Raw genomic sequence first — 9,842 nt, 5'->3', positions numbered from 1 at the left:
AGTCGGGCTGTAGCACAGCGGGTTAAGTGCAGGTGGTGCAAAGCACAAGGACCGGCATAAGGATCCCAGTTCGAACCCCGGCTCCCCACCTGCAGGGGAGTCGCTTCACAGGTGGTGAAGCAGGTCTGCAGGTGTCTATCTTTCTCTCCTCCTCTCTGTCTTCCCCTCCTCTCTCCATTTCTCTCTGTCCTATCCAACAACAACGACAACAACAATAATAACTACAACAATAAAACAACAAGGGCAACAAAAGGGGGATAAATAAATAAAATAAAATATTTAAAAAAATTGAAATTAATAGTAGTGGAAGTTTTTCTGTTGCTCAATAGTGAAAATGATGGTAGTTTTCAGGCAATATCTATCAAATTACAAAGTTCATAATATAGTAATGGTTTCTTATCACAGCAATATCACATGACAAGCAAAATATAATATATTTTCTATAATAGAAATAATTACAATCTAATATACAGGAAGCACACAATGGTTTTAAAGGAATAATATCATTTCATAATGAAAGTGACAGAATCCATGCAAAATAAAAGTGGGTCTAGAACTCCTACATTAAAAATGGACAGTAACTGGAGCCCACCATTGGCGACCTGGTTAAGTGCATATATTATTATGTGCAAGGACCTGAGTTTGAGCCCCCAATCCCCACCTGCATGGGTAGGCTTCATGAGTGGTGAAGTAGGTCTGCAGGTGTCTCCATTTCTCTTTCACTCTCTACCTATCCTCTCTCAATTTCTCACTGTCCTATCAAAACAAAATAGGAAGGTAAAATACAGACAATAACTGACTGTCAAAACTATTTAATGACAATATTAGACTACAAAGTGTGAACAAAATTTCAGAGTGGAGTCATGATCTATAAAGGATCATGTAGAGGAGAGACGGGCTCTTATCCAAGAAGTGAATCATTAGGTATCAGAGATTCTTATATGCCTCCATTTTGTACTATGGAAAGGAAAACATTTATGCTTCTGTTCAGAGAACATTATGATCACATTGTAATAAAGATTGAAAGCAGTAAAAATCTTGCTTGGTATTGCATGTGCTTTGCATAATTGGTAACACTATAGAAAGGAATTTTACATAACACAACATTCTCTCTAAAAAAATAGAAAGTGATGCACCAACAGATGATAAAATATTCTTGATAAATAATAGATACATATAAGAAACATGATTGATAATATTCCCAAAAACTAGTTAATGGCATCTGAAAAATCATGTGGGGATTCCCAAGAATATAAAAGAAAGCTTCTATTTTACAGGGAGTCAAAATCCAGACGTCAACAATTTTAAAATTAAAACAAAATGTTATATTTATTGGATACTGAAGTGATCATCTTCATGTGCTCTGTCCTATCTACTTTTCTTTTAGAGAGATTTTTTCAAAATGCCAGTACAGTCCTGTCACTTGCTATAACTCAAATCTTTTCATCATTCCCCACTACTATAAAGACAAAGCAAAACTTCTACCAACCTTTTCCACCTTAAGTTCCATGTATTTCCATATACCTACACTTACAAAACTTTTTGATTGATGAGTATGAAATATTCATGAGACAAAAATCCTATAAATTATTTTTATACATTCTGAGTAGAAAGAAAGTAGTCATGAGAGAGATTAATGTGTGAATCATAAAATTAATTATTATTGGTGATTAGGCAGTAGCACAGCGGGTTAAGCACAGGTGGCTCAAAGCACAAGGACCAGCATAAGGATCCGGTTCATGCCCCTGGCTCCCCATCTGCTGGGGGTCACTTTATAGGCTTTGAGGCAGATCTGCAGGTGTCTTTCTCTCCCCCTCTGTCTTCCCCTCCTCTCTCCATTTCTGTCTGTCCTATCCAACAATGACAACATCAATAACAAAGACAATAAAAAAGAGCAACAAAAGGAAATTAAAAAAATAAATTTTATTAAATATCTTCTCAATTATCTACTAGTTTTTTGCAAGTGAAATGTAGTAAATTCAAACAATTATCTTTTTATTGTACCCCATAGTTCTGAATGTTTCTTGGGCACTACTGGTAGATTTTTTTTCCTATCTTATTTGGGATATCTTAGGTAGATGTAATCAGATCATATGTGTGTACAAAGTCAGCAGGGAATTTGGCACGGACATTAAGAAATCTGAATCAACAACAAAAGTCCTGGACCAGATGGCTTCAAAACGAATTCTACAAAACTTTCAGGAAACAGTTAATACCCATACTTCTTAAGCTATTCCATAAAATTGAAGAAACAGGAATACTCCCTTCCACCTTTTATGAAGCCAACATCACCCTGATACCAAAAGCTGATAGGGACAGAACAAAAAAGGAAAACTACAGACCAATATCTCTGATGAACATAGATGCCAAAATATTAAACAAGATCTTGGCCAACCGGATACAGCAACACATCAAAAAGATTGTTCATCATGACCAAGTGGGATTCATCCCAGGAATGCAAGGCTGGTTCAACATCTGTAAATCAATCAATGTCATTCATCACATCAATAAAAGCAAAGCCAAAAACCACATGATTATCTCAATAGATGCAGAGAAAGCCTTTGACAAAATCCAACACCCATTCATGCTCAAAACTCTACAAAAAATGGGAATAGATGGGAAATTCCTCAAGATAGTGGAGTCTATATATAGCAAACCTACAGCCAACATCATACTCAATGGACAGAAGCTGAAAGCATTCCCCCTCAGATCAGGGACTAGACAGGGCTGCCCACTGTCACCGTTACTCTTCAACATAGTATTGGAAGTTCTTGCCATAGCAATCAGGCAAGAGAAAGAAATCAAAGGGATACAGATTGGAAGGGAAGAAGTTAAGCTCTCACTATTTGCAGATGATATGATAGTATACATAGAAAGACCTAAAGAATCCAGTAGAAAATTACTGGAAGTTGTTAGGCAATATAGCAAGGTATCAGGCTACAAAATCAATGTACAAAAATCAGTGGCATTTCTTTATAGAAACACTAAATCTGAAGAAGAAGACATCCAGAAATCACTCCCATTTACTGTTTCAGCAAAATCAATCAAATACCTAGGAATAAAGTTGACCAAAGAAGTGAAAGACTTGTATACTGAAAACTATGAGTCGCTACTCAAGGAGATAGAAACTGATACCAAGAAATGGAAAGATATCCCATGCTCATGGATTGGAAGAATAAATATCATCAAAATGAACATTCTCCCCAGAGCCATATACAAATTTAATGCAATACCCATCAAAGTTCCACCAAGCTTCTTTAAGAGAATAGAACAAACACTACAATCATTTATCTGGAACCTGAAAACACCTAGAATTGCCAAAACCATCCTAAGGAAAAGAAACAGAAATGGAGGCATCACACTCCCAGACCTTAAACTATATTATAAAGCCATCATCATCAAAACAGCATGGTACTGGAACAAAAATAGGCACACAGACCAGTGGAACAGAATTGAAAGCCCAGAAGTAAATCCCAACACCTATGGGCATCTAATCTTTGATAAGGGGGCCCAAAGGATTAAATGGAAGAAGGAGGCTCTCTTCAATAAATGGTGCTGGGAAAACTGGGTTGAAACATGCAGAAGAATGAAATTGAACCACTTTATCTCACCAGAAACAAAAATCAACTCCAAATGGATCAAAGACCTAGATGTCAGACCAGAAACAATCAAATACTTAGAGGAAAACATTGGTAAAACACTTTCCCATCTACACCTCAAGGACATCTTTGATGAATCAAACCCAATTGCAAGGAAGACCAAAGCAGAAACAAACCAATGGGACTACATCAAATTGAAAAGCTTCTGCACATCCAAAGAAACTATTAAACAAACAGAGAGACCCCTCACAGAATGGGAGAAGATCTTCACATGCCAGACATCAGCCAAGAAACTAATCACCAAAATATATAAAGAGCTCAGCAAACTTAGCCGCAAAAAAGCAAATGACCCCATCCAAAAATGGGCAGAGGAAATGAACAAAACATTCACCACAGAGGAGATCCAAAAGGCTAACAAACATATGAAAAACTGCTCTAGGTCACTGATTGTCAGAGAAATGCAAATTAAGACAACACTAAGATACCACCTCACTCCTGTAAGAATGGCATACATCAAAAAGGACAGCAGCAACAAATGCTGGAGAGGATGTGGGGACAGAGGAACCCTTTTACATTGCTGGTGGGAATGTAAATTGGTACAGCCTCTGTGGAGAGCAGTCTGGAAAACTCTCAGAAGGCTAGACATGGACCTTCCATATGACCCAATAATTCCTCTCCTGGGGTTATACCCCAAGGACTCCATAACACCCAACCAAAAAGAAGTGTGTACTCCTATGTTCATAGCAGCACAATTCATAATAGCTAAAACCTGGAAGCAACCCAGGTGCCCAACAACAGATGAATGGCTGAGAAAGCTGTGGTATATATACACAATGGAATACTATGCAGCTATCAAGAACAATGAACCCACCTTCTCTGACCCATCTTGGACAGAGCTAGAAGGAATTATGTTAAGTGAACTAAGTCAGAAAGTTAAAGATGAGTATGGGATGATCCCACTCATCAACAGAAGCTGACTTAGAAGATCTGAAAGGGAAACTAAAAGCAGGACCTGATCAAATTGTAAGTAGGGCACCAAAGTAAAAACCCAGTGGTGAGGGGTAGACATGTAGCTTCCTGGGCCAGTGGGGGGTGGGAGTGGGCGGGAGGGATGGGTCACGGTCCTTTGGTGATGGGAATGGTGTTTATGTACACTCCTAGCAAAATGTAGACATATAAATCAGTAGTTAATTAATATGAGAGGGGGAAATCAATTGTATGTCTCAAAAGTTCTCAAAAGACAAACTGAATCTTTTTAATAGATAGGCTACGTATTTGATATGCGGACTCTCTCAAAAGCCTAGACCAAGTAGATTAGAAGCTTCCAATAGCACAGCTATATACAAGATACTGGGTACTGTACAGCAAACCATAACAAAGGGACTTTTCAAAGTTAACCCAATTAACAAATAATGTGATGATAATATTAACTATTGATTGTCTTTTTGAACCCTAAGACAGCAGGAACCTCACATCTTCACTATAGAGCCCCTACTTCCCCCAGTCCTGGCACCCTTGGATAGGGCTCACTTTCCCGTATGCATCTCCCAATCCATACCAAATAATATTGCATCCGCCGATCACAACCTAACCAACGCAAAGATTGCCATCTCAACATGCTTCACCTCAGAGTGTATCCAGAGACTTCATGTGTGGAATGACAACCCTTCAGCTTCATTACTTGGGTGAGACCTTTCCTTTTATAGTACACTCTAATTTCATCTCTGGTAGTTCACTTTCTAACAAAGTCCCATAACCTAGACATACACCAGTTTCTGTGAGAGAGAGCGTATGTGCACACGTATCCATAAACTACTGCAAAATATATACCTGAAAGCAGGATTACACTAGAGTTTGCAGTGAGTACCTCCCTAACACTTCCTCTCCACTATTCCAAACTTGGGATCCATGATTGCTCAACAAATTGTTTGGCTTTGTATGTTAACTCTCTTTTCAATCACCAGGTTCCAGATGCCACCAGGATGCTGGCTAGGCTTCCCTGGATTGAAGACCCCACCAATGTGTCCTGGAGCTCAGCTTCCCCAGAGACACACCTTACTAGGGAAAGAGAGAGGCAGACTGGGAGTATGGACCGACCAGTCAACGCCCATGTTCAGCGGGGAAGCAATTACAGAAGCCAGACCCTCTACCTTCTGCAACCCTCAACGACCCTGGGTCCATGCTCCCAGAGGGCTAGAGAATGGGAAGGCTATCATGGGAGAGGGTGGGTTATGGGGATTGGGTGGTGGGAATTGTGTGGAGTTGTACCCCTCCTACCTTATGCTTTTGTTCACTAATCCTTTCTTAAATAAAAAATTAAAAAAAAAAAAAAGAAATCTGAATCTTCCTCTCTCTCTCTGTGGTCTCAGGTATTTTCCCTGCTACATAGATCATGGTTTCCTCACATGGTCATTCTAATAGCACATAGAGAAAACCACTTAGAGCACTGCTATGATTAGTCCCTAAAGAAAGACCTTTGTTGAACTTGAAAATGTTTTGCAGATAACTATCATGGGGAGCTGAGAAACAGTAGTTATGTATCAAAAACTATACAATAAGTCATTATCCCTCCCAATAACATGATTTGAAGAAAATTATTAATCCCTACACTGCCACATGTCATTTGTCACATATTATACTGATAAAGTAGTCACAGGTTGAGCTCAGTCAACATAGAAAACGAATAGCCAAGATCATTACTCTGGTAGACAAGTCCTTTGAGAGTAAACATTAGAGACCAATAAACATCATATAGTGATTATTATGTATAGGCAAAATGATAAGGTTAGCATATACTTATATACTAATCACAGAGGACAAAGAAAATGTCTTGAATACAGACAGTTAAAGCTGATCTGCAGGATAGATAACAAGCTACATGACTAGGGTTGGGATAAGCATTCTATCAAGAGGAACTGATACAAATTAAAAAAAGGCATAATAAGTACCAAACACTGGAATAAAGGACAATGAAATTATTAGCTGAGAAGGTGTGTAGAGACCACATGATCTAAGAGCTGGTGGAGAGGTAGATAGAAGTCTCACTTTGCCTTCATTCTAGAACAACGGGAAGCCACTGAAAGGCCTCAACTATGAGAGGTGATAAGATCAAGTTAGTACTTTCAAAAAAAAAAAAAATCCCTGTGAAAGTGGATGAAAAAGAGTGCATCAGCTATGATTCTGCTCCATCAAAGAGAATATCACAAACACTCTAGGTGAGAGGTGAAGTTCTTTCCTCTAACTCATATATTTTAGGAATATTGGCTTCATGATGGACAGGCACTGGCAGAATTGCCTTCCTTTCTTTTCTAATCAGTTTTCTGGCTTCCATTTTCATTTTCATACTTACATAAAAGCAATTCTGGAACCAAAACAGCTCACAGGAAAGGATGATTGAAACCAATCAAAAAGAATATCTTAAAGGCAGGCAACACAGAGAGCCAAACCCACGTCCCCTAAAAGCTCTAAATTCTTCAGTCACCACTTCTACTACGAATCTTTTTGTGAATATCCTATAAAACTGATAATAAATGCCTTCATTTATTATTTTTTAATTCATATATATTTTCCTACTCCTCCAAACAAAAGTGCTCTTCCATGTAGCTACACAGATGTAGGTTCATATTTTTTTATTTTTCCTGATGGGCGAAATTATATATGTATATGAACTTTTATGAACTTCAATATTGTTTTATCTGGCATGAAAATAAAAAAAAAACCTTAATAGTGTATGGCCAGGTATTAACAATATGCCAATCTAAGTGATAAGTGCACAAGGCTGAGCCTCGTTCAGTAGCTCCTCATGAGAATTAGTTTGGAGCCAAATTCATCCATCAGAGTTGGGCTCAAATCCCAACTCTGTCATTCATTAACTCTATGGCTTTGAGCAACTTATTTGCTATATTGAAGCATCAATTATTCTTATTTGTATAACATATGTAAACACAGCGTTACTTTATGGATTTTTATGAGGACTTTTTGACAATAGCCACTAATAGTACTTAATAGAATAACTGGCAAGTAGTCAACACTTAATAGCTGGTAACAGTTATTATTAAAATAATTATTAGCACTCAATCATTTTAATTCAAGTATTCTTTTTCTCCTTTATCAGATATTCTGCATGCAATGTTTTCTCATACTTAACAATAGCTCTTCTTTAATATGCTATATATTTTTCTCCTTCCCTCCAATCTTCTCTCCTACGTTTTTTTCTTCTCCCATATTTTCAATATACTCCCCTGACTTCTTTTGCCTCCACCCTGTTTTTCTGAAGTGAACAAAGCATCAAGATCTGATTGTCTTCATAGTAAATCCAATATGAGGTTAAAATTGGATTGCTTGGCCCTTTCTTTTCTTATCTCCTGCATGTTTAAAATGATTGCATGTCTTAGTGGCCACTATTCTCTTAGATCTGAAGCTGGGTTCAAGACATTCAAGCCTAGGCACAACCTTCTTAGTAGATTTAGCATTTCTGCTTCCTGTCATCATGCCTTTTTCCCTGGGCATACCAAGAATCTTTGCCCATCTTCTATAGTCTTACATTGTGAGGTTGATGCTTGCCACATGTTTTATAGAAAGTCTGATGTATTTTAGGAAAATTCATCATGTTTGCAGCCACAGGCAAAAAAAAAAAAAAACTTGTCTGCACTCATATCTTCCCCTCTGCATGTTATACTCCTCTCTCTAAGCCTCTCACTTCTTCTCTTCAACTCTGATAATCTCTCATCTCAATACTTTTACCTTCTCCTCTCAGAAACTGGCAACAAGATAATTAAATAATAAAAACAATCCAAACATTAGTGATTAAAAATTCATCAAATGAAATAATTATAGGGAGAGAGTCAGAAAAATGCCTTACTTCTTCTGTTCTCAATAGATATACCAAAGCCTTTGCACACACACCACAAAAAAAAAAAAAAAAAAAAAAATCAGTACACTTTCTCCCATAGGCTGAGAGTCTATCAACCACAAAAGGGATGTAATTTAAAGTTTTTATGACTCTCATATGTGTCCTGGAGCTTCACTTCTCCAGAACCCCACCCCACCAGGGAAAGAGAGAAGCAGGCTGGGAGTATGGATCTACCTGTCAATGCCCATGTTCAGCGGGGAAGCAATTACATAAACCAGAGCTTCAACCTTCTGCATCTCACAATGACTTTGGGTCCATACTCCCAAAGGGTTAAAGAATAGGAAAGCTATCAAGGAAGGGGATGGGATACAGAGTTCTTGTGGTAGGAATTGTGTGGAGTTGTACCCCTCTTATCCTATGGGTTTGTCAATGTTTCCTTTTTATAAATAAAAAAATTAAAAAATAAAATAAAAATTATGACTTTCATAACATGTTTGAATTTACTCTTGACGTAGATAATTTTTGGAAATATTCTAAAAACAAAATGTCCCTTATTTCTCTGTTATTTTGGTTAGTTTTTAAGCCCTGTAGTAAACAAACCTGTCTTGTAAAATTTAATTAATATGTAAGCATAAACCAGGTCTTCTTTTATCCTTTGCCTATATCAGAAATAGGAGAGAAACTTTGCAACACCAAGCAGAATTTCTCTTTAGTTATGAAAGAACAGCTGTTTCTGATATATAGATGCCAGAAGGAAATCATTAGAAAAATTGGACACAATATTAGAATTGGTAGAAACTGTAAGAAAATGATGAAAATATTTTCAGTACATAGTCCAGATATAATAAGTTTCTATTCCAACATTCATGTTATTATACAATCTCACCTCATTATGATAATTTGCTCTTTAAATTTTTAAGATGGCACAGTAGTTTATGATACTTTTCAAGAATAAAATAATTAATAGTTTCTCTTTTTAAATATATATTAATTATTTTTATTTATTTACTGGATATAGATAGCCAGAAATTGAGAGGGAAGAGGGATATGGAGAGGGTGAGAGACAAACACCTGCATGACTGCTTCACCACTTTCCCCCTGCAGGTGGGGGCTGGGGATTGAACCCATGTCCTTGTGCATTGTAACATATGCACTCAGGTGTGCCACCACTCAGCTTCAAACTCATACTTTTCTGGAATAATATTTTCAGATATAGAAATTTCCAAGTTATGGGAATCAGGTGTTTCTAATCTTAAATATTATTGGCAATATTTGGAGTGAAACTATTCTTATAAAATACTATAGACAAGAAAGGATCTCGTACATATGGAATATTTAAATTGTACAATTTTATAAGGATGTATTATGCTAAATTTATGTTGATCTGTCCA

The 9,842-nt window shown here is 37.1% G+C and overlaps 1 pseudogene; it reads right to left on the bottom strand.

Annotated features, from left to right (window-relative positions):
• Positions 1 to 7,925: 7,925 nt before the first annotated feature.
• Positions 7,926 to 8,638, bottom strand: LOC132534042 (large ribosomal subunit protein eL42-like; annotated as a pseudogene).
• Positions 8,639 to 9,842: the final 1,204 nt, after the last annotated feature.

This window comes from Erinaceus europaeus, chromosome 17, assembly GCF_950295315.1.
Source record: "Erinaceus europaeus chromosome 17, mEriEur2.1, whole genome shotgun sequence".
In the NCBI taxonomy this organism is placed as follows: domain Eukaryota; kingdom Metazoa; phylum Chordata; class Mammalia; order Eulipotyphla; family Erinaceidae; genus Erinaceus; species Erinaceus europaeus.
The sequence above is the reverse complement of the archived record's forward strand: the minus strand, read 5'-3'. Positions and strand labels throughout refer to the sequence as shown.